This window comes from Larimichthys crocea, chromosome VIII (genome assembly GCF_000972845.2).
Source record: "Larimichthys crocea isolate SSNF chromosome VIII, L_crocea_2.0, whole genome shotgun sequence".
NCBI classification, from domain to species: Eukaryota; Metazoa; Chordata; class Actinopteri; family Sciaenidae; genus Larimichthys; species Larimichthys crocea.
In genome coordinates, this window is record NC_040018.1 from 6,917,842 (window position 1) to 6,930,549 (window position 12,708).

At 41.4% G+C, this 12,708-nt stretch overlaps 1 protein-coding gene across 2 annotated transcripts in view; it reads left to right on the forward strand.

Annotated features, from left to right (window-relative positions):
* map1aa (microtubule-associated protein 1Aa) overlaps positions 1–12,708 on the forward strand; it is a 42,026-nt gene that overhangs the window by 13,692 nt on the left and 15,626 nt on the right. Inside the window, exon 1 of one of the 2 annotated variants that reach the window (XM_019257123.2) lies at positions 5,076–5,176. The exons of the other annotated variant lie outside the window; for it this stretch is intronic. The gene's annotated coding sequence lies outside the window, so the exon portion shown is untranslated. Of the gene's footprint in view, positions 1–5,075; positions 5,177–12,708 lie in introns of those variants that run through there. 2 annotated transcript variants of the gene reach the window in all.

The window sequence follows — 12,708 nt, forward strand, 5'->3', positions numbered from 1 at the left end:
TTGTAGTTACTGGTTGCGACCCCCTCGTCTCACCATCTCCTTCCTAACGCAAAGAAGAAACTATGGTGTCCGCAAACAGGTGAAAAAATTCGAAAGACCCTAAATCTAGTCTTTAATTTGTTAGTTCTTGGCGTCACGTAATACCTAGCCTTGTCTAAGTGCAGTCTTTCCCCAAGTCCTTCTTCGGGTCTTTCCTCGACCTCAGGATGTTTTCCATCAAGGTCGAGGAAAAGTGACTGCAGCCTTTGAGTCTACAGCTCTGTGAGGCTGTACAACTGACCTTTAACAGGTAGAATGTATGAAGCTGAAGCTGATTTGGAATAAGTTTTTCAGGTAAAGCAACAGACATGTTCAAAAATATGACCAGTATTGGCGATCGCCTACACTCACTATCCAACATTTCATGCAAAATGACAAACGTGAACCACACAGAGACGCTAGAGGAAACATCAGAGGACCACCAAAGTCACGTTTCATAAAATCTTGTGACAATCTGCTTGACTGTGACCAAAACGGTGGAAAATCTGAGCATCAGCTGGTGCTGTTTTCAGCGTAATTTGACTTGTCAGACTTGCGTTCCTTTTGCATCAATCAGACTCGATCGGTGAAGCTCGCAAAGGGTCGGTGCCTCTTTACCGCAGATGTGTGCGGTGCATGTTTGGCCTGACCTTGGGTTACACTACCACACGTGCTCAGATATGTATACTTAACAGCTCCAGCTTAGTGAGACGACTGCTGCTGCCTTGTACTACCTGAACTGCAGGTCAGGGAGAATAGAGCTGCTCAAGTTGAAAGTAATGACTTCTTCTCAGAAGCACATTAGTCTACGAATACAGGAAAGACTAGGGCTGTGTCCGAAATCACTCACTCATTCCCTACTCCCTACATAGGGAAATAAATGTAGTGGACTATATAGTGAGCTCAACAGAAAAAATGTTCGGACACTTCTCTTGGCGCCGGTAATTACGTCATTGCTGTCGCACAATTAAAACGTACCACATTAATGTCGTCTCACATAATTCTTGTCCATTTACTACTGCATTTTTATTAAATTAGAGTCTTTTGATTACTGTCCTGTATGTTTTATTTTCGTGTTTTGTTTTCTATTTAAGCATCATCCTCTCATCCATCCGCCGAAAAAAACATGCACCGTTATTTTAGAAAACTCATGTAGCGCTATAGAAATGCCATCTACTGTCAGTCTGGCTGTTTGTGTTTTATCAATAATTCAATTATTTACTTTTTATTTACTTTTTTATTTCAATTTATTTCCTTTCCGCGCCCAGAGAACTTCTGGCAATGCATGATGGGATATCTTGCTTCGGTTAGTGACCATCGGATGTTCACTACATTTCGCGGTGAATTGTGGGATACATGCAGTGCACTATATAGTGGACACTAAACATTCGGACACCACTACAAAATGGCGTGGTCACTATATAGTGCACTACATAGTGGTTAGGGAGTGATTTCGGACACAGCCCATGTGACCTTGACCAGCTGGTTCTGTTGCTGTGTGTGTGTGTGTGTGTGTGTGTGTGTGTGTGTGTGTGTGTGTGTCATTGAGAGTGATGTAAGGAGGAGAGGAGGGCTGGAGACATTCAGGGGAGAGAAAAACAGCACGTCTGGAGAGAGAGGGCGAGGCGGGCCGGGCATCCGAGCTGCACGGCTAACAGCTGTGTGACATTTAGAGGAGACTGCCGGTCATCTGAGATGATGCTGCATCAGTGCCGCTTCAACAGAGTGGATATGAGTTTCACTAAGAGGCTTTTTACAGGAGGAGGGTTAAATACCATAGCAACTGCAGCACAGCATCTCTCTTTTCAGAAATAATCAGAAAGGGGAGCTGAAGGGCGAAACATTTGAAAGTTGACAGACTCGACACGTTTAAGCGTGTAAATGTTTGTTGCTATTCTCATATCAAAGAAAGGAATAATCTGTGATCCAAAAAAAAAAAAAGTTATTTAGGGGACAAAGTCTAGACTATTTTGGATTTTTGAGCAATGACATCCATCTCTCTCTCTCTCTGTTGTTAAATGCTCTGATTCACAGTTTACAGTGGGTCAGGTTGGCAGAGCTAAAGAGTCTATTTTAGTTTGTCTCGGTCCCACCCAGCAGCAGCTGCTGTTTGAGTCACAGCTGTTTGAAAAAGTCCCCTTCTCAAAACAGACATGTACTACTCACTTCCCACTAAATAATCGCATCGATTTGTCCAGATAAACTACGTCTGTACTTCGTCCACCTCCACAGTAAAGAGTGAAGCACACGTGGTACACGCGGGTCAATAAAACAGGTTTCTAAAAGAGGAAATTCACTTAAAGAAACATTCGCTAAATCTGCATTAATGCATGTTTTGCCCATTTACTTTTAAACTGATTATGCAGCCTATAGATCATTTTTCATGCAGCAGACAGTGATGATGGTTTCTCAATTTGATTTTCTCGCCACGGCTTTCATTTAATTTCTGCTGTTTGAAACTGAGTTTGCAGAGATTTGAGTGAGGAGATAACTCACTGTTAACATCTGCAACTTTATCTGCTTGTGCTCACGTTATTGTTTGTTTTTCAAATCAATTTGCAACAGAATGGCAACATGCAAACATGCCAACAGCTCAGTAAATTCATTACATTACTGATTCATTGAATCATAATTCGGTCTATGAAATATTCTTCTCACTTTTGGAGGAAGAAAATCAGCAAATGTTTGTATTTTAGAAGCTGGAGCTGGTTTATTTTAGTCATCTTGCTTGAAAGTTATTGCTTAAAATGACTGACATGATTGATGGATTATTAAAATAATTGCAGATTAAGTTTCAGATGAACCCACTGCACACTACCTGCTCAGCACCAGACAACGTGGAGCATCCAGCTTCCAAAGAGTCAGACAAAGACAGAAAGATTATCAGACCTGGTGGACGCAAACACGACTCCGGTGTGAGGAGAATGTTGCTCTGTGTCTGCTGGAGGCGTATACAAGCAGACCTGTTAGATAAAACAAATACATGAACCTTGGCAATAAGGTAAGTTGTCCAAAGTGATTTCTGGGGTTCAGTATCTTGCCCAAGGACACTACGACATGCAGACTGGAGGAGCTGGGGATCGAACCACTGTGAGACGTCTGTTAGCTTCATTTCCTAGATTCGTCCCGTTCTCCGGGGATAGAAAACAAAGAAAAAATCACAGTAATTAATGCAGCTTTAACAGCCAAATTTAATTAGCTCAGTCCAAGCTGAAAAGAAAACTGTATTAAATCCAAACTGTCCAAGAGCGAACCAGCAAGATGTCTTAAAAACACACAGAGGCTATTTCATAAGCTGATTCTAGTGAATCTATTTTTAGGCCGAATTTGAAAATCTGATTACTTTTAAGCCAGAAAACAGCTTCAGCATTTCTCCACAAGAATTTTATCCCTGGCAGTAAGTGTGTTTCTAAAACCCTGAGTGGAAACACAGAAACAAAGAAACAACAACTCAGATTTTAAATGTTAACCATGATGAACATGAAGCCTGTGACTTAAACATCAGATCTGCCATGAAATAAACTGAAACGTCACATTTTCTATATCGTTTTCCATCATTTGAGGTTTGACTGGAGCTCTTTTGACTGATGCTGTTTGCATTAATGCTCGTGGATGGAATTGTGCCTTAAAAGAGAAGAGCGTAGGATTTAGTGGACGTGCAAGAGGTGATTACACACTGACGAAAACAAAGTTTTATCATTAACATGGAAAGTCGGATGCTGTTGGTACCAGCCAGTAGTAGTAGCTTTAAGTTGTAGTGGCAGCAGTTTTTTTTCTGCAGCTATCTTGCCTTTATTTATTTATTTCAAAATGTGAAACGGGCGCTTTCTGTCATTTCAAACAATGGATCAGATTTAAAAGAACAACGATGTCCTCAGAGCTCGACGGCAAGCTCAGATTTTTTATTTATTTTTTTGTGTGGACACAGCCTGAAGCTTTAAATGTAGACTGACCACTGACGTATCTCATCATGCAATAAGTATAGTTTTCTATAAAGCATAGTCAAGTGTGCATTTGTCACCGTACTGATTCATGCTTTGTGTGTGGCCAGCTGTGTGGTCGGTTGTTGGAATGATGCAGACCAAGTTTCACATTTAACTTCAGCCTCTGCTGATGATGTGACGTTTGCATGCTTGCATGCATTACATTCACTTTCTTACGGTGGCCCTGAAGTGCAAAACACAACAGAAAATTCAAAAACACAATAGCAAATCAAATAACAGAACAGCAAATCGAATAACACAATAGCAAATCAAATAACACAACAGCAAATTCAAAACGGAAAGAGTAGGTACCCTCGGGCGACATAAATCGTACGCGCTGCTATTAAAGAATATTTTGATGCACGTCATATCCATGTCGTGCATCAAAATATTCTTTAATAGCAGCGCGTACGTTGTCACTAACAGCGCTCATATTTTGAAAACATGTAAGCCATGTCTTTCCGGTTCAAAGGACCACCAGTCCAATCAGCGACGATTCATGTCACCCGAGGGTACCTACACTTTCCGTTTTGAATTTGCTAATGTGTTATTCGATTTGCTGTTGTGTTATTCGATTTGCTATTGTGTTTTTGAATTTGCTGTTGTGTTATTCAATTTGCTGTTGTTATTTGATTTGCTGTTGTGTTATTTGATTTGCTGTTGTGTTATTCGATTTGCTATTGTGTTATTTGAATTTGCTGTTGTGTTTTGCACTTCAGGGCCACCGTACTTTCTGCCTGATCCTGTAAAAAAAAGAGCTCCTTAAATTTGACATACTGGACCTTTAAATCCCATTTTTCTGGATTTATACCTTCACGTTGGAAACTCTCATCCGAAACACAACCTAATTCAACATTTCACAAATAAATCTGGTGAGGGGTGTGTTGGGGGGGGGCACTCAGGACCTCAGTATCTCTAAATTCCTGGCTGCGGCCCTGCATTAAAGCTCATCATTTCCTCCTTCTCATTGACTTGAACGCTGCTGGATCACTTTGCTTCCTCTAACAACGGGAGTGTACGATGGGTTCATGAACGCAGCACGAGTCGGCAGAGTGTAGGTGTGGAGCTGTGAGGCCGACCCTGCCTCCCTTCATGCTCATCCTCATCCGCAGCCCAGCAGCAGCAGCAGCAGCATCACCGCCCCTCCCTCTGCTCCATCACACCGCTGAAGCACGGTAAGACACCTCGCTGTTTATTCTCGGTTATTCTTCACGGGGCTGCAGACAAACCGGTGGACGCTCGCTTCTTTTCGGCTTCTCCTTTACATGCACTGTCATGTATAGATAAGATAGATCGACGCGTAAAAGCAAGCGCAGTGATTTGGAGACTCGGTGGACTGATGGTGGTGGTGGTGGTCGTCTGATCGGGCTGCATCGTTAATCCGGAGCATGCAGATGGTCGAAGTCACTGAAGGAATCTGACTGCATGAAGACATTTGCACTGACAGTGACTGTGTGTCGCGCTACAGGCTTCATGTTTGCAGAGGACGAAATCTGATGTGAGTAACATGATCCATCTCACTGCAGGTCGCTGTTTATATGAAGGGCCCATTCGATCTTATTTACCTCCAGTGTGCATGCATACAGGGTGCATTTCAGTCACATCATGTACTTCATGATTAGAAATACTGAGGTCATGAGTCCTGCTTCCTCCCAGCACAACGTCAGGTGACTACAGCCACCAAAGGAGACAGTAATGTTACATTTTTATTCAATTTAAATGTTAAATTATGTTTTCTATCAACGTTAACAGGCGTATATGATGGTCTAAATTATGTTTTAATGTCAGGATGCAACCCTGATGGACAAAAATAGTCAAATCAAATGATATTGGTTAAATAAATATATGTAATCAGGCTAAAAATGTGGAACTGATTGTGTTAATTCCTGCTCAGGGTGTTAAAACCCCTAAATTACTAAAAATAATACCGAGGTCATGACCTCTGTATTCTCAGTTGTAGCCACAGCCAGGGCTGCAATTAATTATTTTAATTATCGATTCATCTGTCGATCATTTTTTCAGTTGATCGATTAGTTGTTTGGTCCATAAAATGTCAGAAAATGGGTGAAAAATGTTTTCAAATGTCTTTCTACATGGATTCAGTTTACTGACATAAAAGACTAAAAGAAACCAGAATATTCAAGAAGCTGAAATCATTTTTTATGAAGCTCAAAACGATAAATCAGTTGTTACAACAGCTATGGAATAATTTGATGGATGCAGCTAATCGTTGCAGCTCCAGGAACAAACCAATCTGGCGTTGCTCTCACTCATCAAACAGGATGATGAAGCAGTTTGTAATTCTGGGTGTGAGGGGCAGCGCAGGCCTTCAGCCTCTCTGACTCACATTCACGTCTTCACCGACAGTTAATGCTCATTTGTCAGCGTGCTCGCTGCTCTCAATTCAGTCGAGTAGATCTGGGTGACCTGATTTTTTAAAGGTGGGAGGGAAAAGAAAAAAAAAAAAAGCATCCTCTGACCTCGAGGCAACAGCTGAGACTCACTAACTATGAAGTCGAGTTTTAGTTCTGGTCTGATCTGATCAGTAGAAACTGCAGAGATTTGTCTTCACTCTCCAAATAACCCCAAGCTTACGCAACCGACTAGACAAAAAGGTCTAAAAATAGAAACACGCACGACTGACAGCTGTTTAAATCAATCAGAGTAAAACAAAGCAGACTGTTACGCTTTATTTAATTATTATTTAAAGGATGGAAATGTAATGTTTTCTGATTGACACATGTGTTATTAGTCAATTCATAAATTAGCTGATTTTAATTAAATAATCAACAACAAGTTTGATAATAGATTGATCTTTTAAGTCATGAATCTGTTTTTATATCATTAAATCCATGAAATGTCAGGACATAGTGAAAAATGCTCATCGTAATATTCCAGAAACCTTTCAAAAGTGCACAGTCACCTGAAAGTAAGAGTCGTTATGTTTGTCACCTTAGACGTTTATATCTGCAGACACCTCGGGTCCTCTTCTACGGAGTTTCAAACAAACTAAACATTAGGTCTAGAGAGGGCCTTACAGTTTTTGGGAGCTGTAGGCGGTTTCTCCGTCAGTGAGGGGGATTCAGTCAGTTAGTCACTAAATAAAAAACACACTGGACCTTTAAATCATCAAAAATTCAAAAAAATTGCTTCTCAAATGTGAATGTTTGCCATTTTTTTTTCAATTTTACTATGATGGTAAACTGAATATCAAACAAACGACACTCAAAAACTCTGAAGACCACCGTTTATATTTATTATTTGACTGATGAATGAAAGATTTGAGAAGCTGGAAGGGGAATATGACTCAAACGACTGATTGATTATCAGTTTCAGATTAAGTTTCTGTTGGACAGAACAAGTTATCTGCAGACGTCACCGCCTGACATTTTATCGATAGACCAATAGATTGACTACTCCAAAACTGTAAATAATCGTTATCTGCAGGCCTATTTATAATGTCACTAGATCACCCAGTGAGCCAACCAGTGGTTCATTATGACTGTCCTAACTGGAAGCTGTCTTTGAAGCGTCCTTGAGTCCTCTTCGTCGTTGTGCAGGCTGAGCGAGAGGACGGAGCAGAGCAGCTCAGGTCATCCGTAATCATGTTTTCAGTTCATGTGCGATCAGACTGTATTCTTTGCAGGCGAACACATCTGTGAAGCCTGCTTCCCCCCTTCAGAAACCTCCTCCACCACCACCGCCACCACCCTGTAGTGAGCTCTGTGAACCCCCATAATGCTTCAGGGTGGGCGAGGCAGAGTGCTGAGCTCAGCAAGATCGGGCAGGGTGGAGCGTGGCGAGATTAGAAGCCCAGCAACAAGATAGTCGTCTTTTTTTTTTTTACTGGTGTGGTAGAGGTGTGGCCCTCGACTGACTGCTGTTACACTGAGACATAGGGCTGCTAATTCTTGAAGTAAAAGACGATATTAATATTAAGGACCTTCATATTTTGAAGAACTGAGTGATATTTAAAGGATCACGGCTGGAGATATTCTTTATTGTTCTTATTGATAACAAATCCCCTGAAAAGACCAACACGTCTTCCTCTGTGCCATAGAGCTCCATTGTTGTCTCTCATTATCATGAACACACACACACACACACACACACAGAGACACACACACAGTGTGTAGTTTGTTTAAACGCAACTGCACATACACACAATCCCGCTGCCCCAAATACTCACCAGAGCAGCAAATGTGGATTAATCCGCCGCTGAAAATAGTCCCAAACAAGTTGCTTGATTTCCTCCCGTTTGATTAAAACTACAGTAAACAGCAGCTTAAAGAAATTATTGAGCATTTTTCAAGAATGAAACTAAATATTTATGAGCTGTTTTTAAATATCTATGTCTTCATGAAGAATAATTGGACGTCAGGCTGTGTCAGGAAGTCAGAAAGTATTGATAGACAGACTAACAATAAGAAAAATCCAGAATTTACAGCATGATAAGTAGCACATGGTGTTGTCTTTACTGAAACTGTAGTGTTGGCAGTGCCAATTTCTGATGCTGCTAACGAACTCTGTTTCCTGGTTACCTGATTTTTTTTAAAGATAGGTGATAGACGTGAAATATACCGATCTTACAGCGACACGGTGAGACATTTGGAGATGTGACACCGTGAGGTTTTAAGATAAGGTCGAGGTCTTAATGACATTTGATGAAATCCAGGCTGCTCCGGATGTTCGCTGCTGAAATCGGGGGTGAAATTATCTGAGACCGGCTCAGTTTGTGCTTTCTCGTGAGCTGTAATTACACTCGGTGTGTATCTGTTCACACTGAGGCCATCTTACCACCTCTCACACAGACCGTCTTTTGATGGATCACCTTGAAATTGTCCTGAGTAAGCATCAATGCTCATTTAATTAAGCTTGTGCTTTAAAGGCGCCACAGTATCGTGTATCCAGAATGAGTGATGTGTTTCTTTTTTAGTATGATAATCAGCAGATGCATGGATTAAGAGTTGAATTTAATTAGTTTTATTGGATAAAACAGTGGGAAAGATTTATGCTACAGTAGTCATCGACGGGGGTTGTTTTGATCATTAAACTTAATGTCAGATTTTGTCAGCGCACTTCCTGTTCAAACTTTATTTCATGTGAAATCATGGACCTCAAACCTCAGTGATCCCATGAAACTAGACTTCTGTATCTAATGCTGACTGAGTTCACCGATGGATTTTGTGAAGAGCCGTAGTGAAGCTCAAGAGTGCGGTGGCTCCCCGCTAATCCAAAAATGGGCAAAGATGTTGAGTGTAGGTGGAACTGAGGCAGCCTGATTGCCGAAACCAGCCATCTGTGACAGCACCCTACTGCCAATCAAAGCGTCCACGCTCTTAATCCTGCATAACTTTAAGCCTTAATATAATGTGAACAGGTGAGTTGTATATAAATTCACCCTCAGTACAGTTGTCATGAACGGGGAAATTAGCTACAGAGACCAAAACTGTTTTTTGTACCAGGCTGTAAACATGTTTATTTCTGCTGTGAAACATGGGGACTTATGGAGACTGACTCACTTCTGGAGCCAGCCTCAAGTGGACAACTAGAGGAACTGCAGTTTGTAGCATTCATGCATTGGTAAAAACAAAAACAAAACAGCTCCCACAGCAGAATATTGTCAGAAAACTTGGCAGCATTGGTTGTTTATTTGAATGACAAACAGGTAGAAAGAGCAAAGACCAAAGATGATGGTGAATCTTCTCTTATTCGTACGTACATGAGTCTTGTGCTTGTGTCTTGAGTTGGTGCATGCTCATGAGATTTAATCATTAGCATAATTGCCTAAATTACCTAAAAACCCAAACAGAACATTCATTCATCTTCCGTAACTGCTTATCCTCATCAGGGTCAAGGAGGGCTGGAGCCAGTCCCACCTGACATTAGGTGAGAGTCAGATTACACACCCAGGACAAGTCGGCAAATTTATCACAGGGCTGACACATAGAGACAAACAACCATTCGCACCTATTAGAGTCACCAATTAAACCGGCATGTCTTTAGACTGTGGCAAGAAGCAAACACAGGAGGACCAAACAGAACAATTACTTCTGAATTAAAAGTTCAAAATCATCAAGTATTAAGGTAATAATACAAGAGCTCTGAACAAAGTCGCATTTCTTTTCAGTGAACTAGCAATTTCCCAAAACAGTTGTTCATAGTTTGTGCCGATGACTCAGCCAGTAGAGTTTCCTTCCTTGTTAAAGTGTTGGAAACGCTCCAACAGACAGACAGTCATCAAACACATCTGTGGAAAAACTGAATGGGACTTCCAGAACCCTGAATGCTTGACATGACTGAGCCTACATTTCTACACTAACAGATATATTGAAAACCACCACAATACTAGTTGGCTGACAGCAGCAACTTTGTTGATTCAGGTGACATATTTACCTGCAACTTTGAGGCTTTAGTTCTGTACGACAGCCAGTCAGGCCCAAAATAAGCTGTGATGCCTGTCCAAGTAAGCCTGAAACCGCCTGGAATTAATGATGTGCTTTGCACTCAAACTTTTATTAAATAGCTTCACAAATTATATCTTATACACAGAATATGATTGAAGTTCCCATAACAAGGCTTTATGTGAGCCACTTGGTTGCAGCAGCTACACAGTCAAGGAGCTTTATAATCATGAAGACTGCTGCTGCGCCACAGGCTCTAATCCAGCCCTTCGATTATTTCCCTCAAGTGTTAACACATCTGATGGCGAAAGCAGCAGGTACAAATCACCTGCTTGTCACGGGTTACGTCCCTCTAAGGAAATGTACACCGGAATGCTTTTTCTATAACTCTAACTCAACTATGACTACTGCTCAGAGCCGTGATTCACTTTAATGTTTCATTTTCTGCAGCTACAGCAGTGCTTGTGTTCTGCACAGTCGTATGGACGAGGAGTTTAATTGACACACCAGTGATTTAAAAGTGTACCGATCAATTATGATCTCCCACTGCAGGTAAAGTCATTGTCTCTTCATGCACTGGTCAATTTGGAGATTTTGCTTCAGTAACATTTTTTTCACACTAGTGGAAAGAAAACACTTTAGTGCCCCCAGTGTCAGAGTGTAATCCCACTGTGGTAAATATGTTCAGCTGTATTCCACGAGTCGACAACAGCCAAACATCAACAAGGTCAACAGCAGCAGCCAATATCAGTGACTAGTCCAGCAGCAGTCAGCCCAGCTCGGCGTCTGTCTTTCAGCCTTTTATTTCACCAAGCTCTCACCAACCACTAAAAGTCAGTCAGTCATTTCGTGAAGCTCTCACCGACGATTTTATAATCCCAGATTGTCCGACGGCTTCTTGCTGAGTCCAGTTTTATTCCTGTCTATATTCTGAATGTTTTTACTGAGCAGTTTGTTCATATATCATTCATAGCCTGATTTATAGAACATGTTATTCAAGAAAACATGGCAAAAATAGATTTTCTTCATGGCTATTGACAATATTTTATGATTTATGGAGATATCTAAAATTCACAAAGTAAAAAACTTTAATAAATATAATGAAACAAGAATTTTAAACCTGGATTTATCCAATGTTCACATCTGTTCTGGAAATGTATAAAACATTAGCACATTTTTAATTATATAATGCCCAATTTTCATATTTAAACATAACATTCGGTTGGTGTAATCCACTCTGGAAGTTACTTTTCAAATCAACAACTTTCTGTACTTGATAAAAAATAATGACTACTTACATCCTAAAATGGCTCCACATTGATTTCCCATGTTTCTCTCTAACATCACTGTGTTGGATTGCATAATAAGCAGTAATTATTACCACGTTTCATGAAGTGATAATTACAGTATGGCCAAAGAGTGCCAATAACTCCTCGCTCATATTCACATTTATCTTTCCCCGCTGTGACGAATAACCCGCTCAATGACTCTGACCGGTCGTAACGAAGGGCAACTTAGTGCTGGTCATTCATCCCCCCGCCTCTCCCAAATGAAACCAGCTCATAGGTTATAAACAAAAGCATCTGCCAGCTGGAAACCAAATGAGCAGCGACCTGCCAAACGGAGTAATCAGCAACTAATTCGTTTCTTCTTGGGGCCTAAAAATGTCTGCGACAGCTCGACTCGATTTGCTGCTGCAGGTGGGCTTCTGAAGCCCCCGGTGGATGAGCTGAAAAATATGTCAGAGTTGGCCGAGATGTAAAAACGATGAGATGTGTGAGAGTCGGTTATTCTTTCGGGATATCTTACAATATATTTCATGTTCTCGCCGAAGAACATGGCTGCTCAGAGTCAGCGCTTCTTCGTGACTTGGCAATAGAAATGCTGAACCGCCACGGGCCACATTTTCCTGCTGTATTTTTAACCGCTGTGGCTAAGCAGCTGGAGAATCACGCCGTGTGGACTCACGCAGAGTGACATATGTGGGGCATGGTCTACTTTTACCATGAGGTTTGCAGATAAACACAAACAAACAGCTGATGTCCCGCTTTGGCCCTCAGGTGGCATCCGAAGCTGCGGCCCTCCGATCGGGCAAAGAGTGGGCGGATGAAAAGTGTGTCTCCGACAGTTCGGACGGTCAGCGGCCGCTGCACACTGCTTTCCTATCGTGCACCAGAGGCACGAGTGTGTGGGCTCCGCTCTGCTTTCAATGTACTCCTTAATGCTGCAAACACCCACTCGCTATTAGACATCTCACTTAGATTTTCAAGTGCAGAAGGGAGCTTTTCTTCTGCATCGTCTTA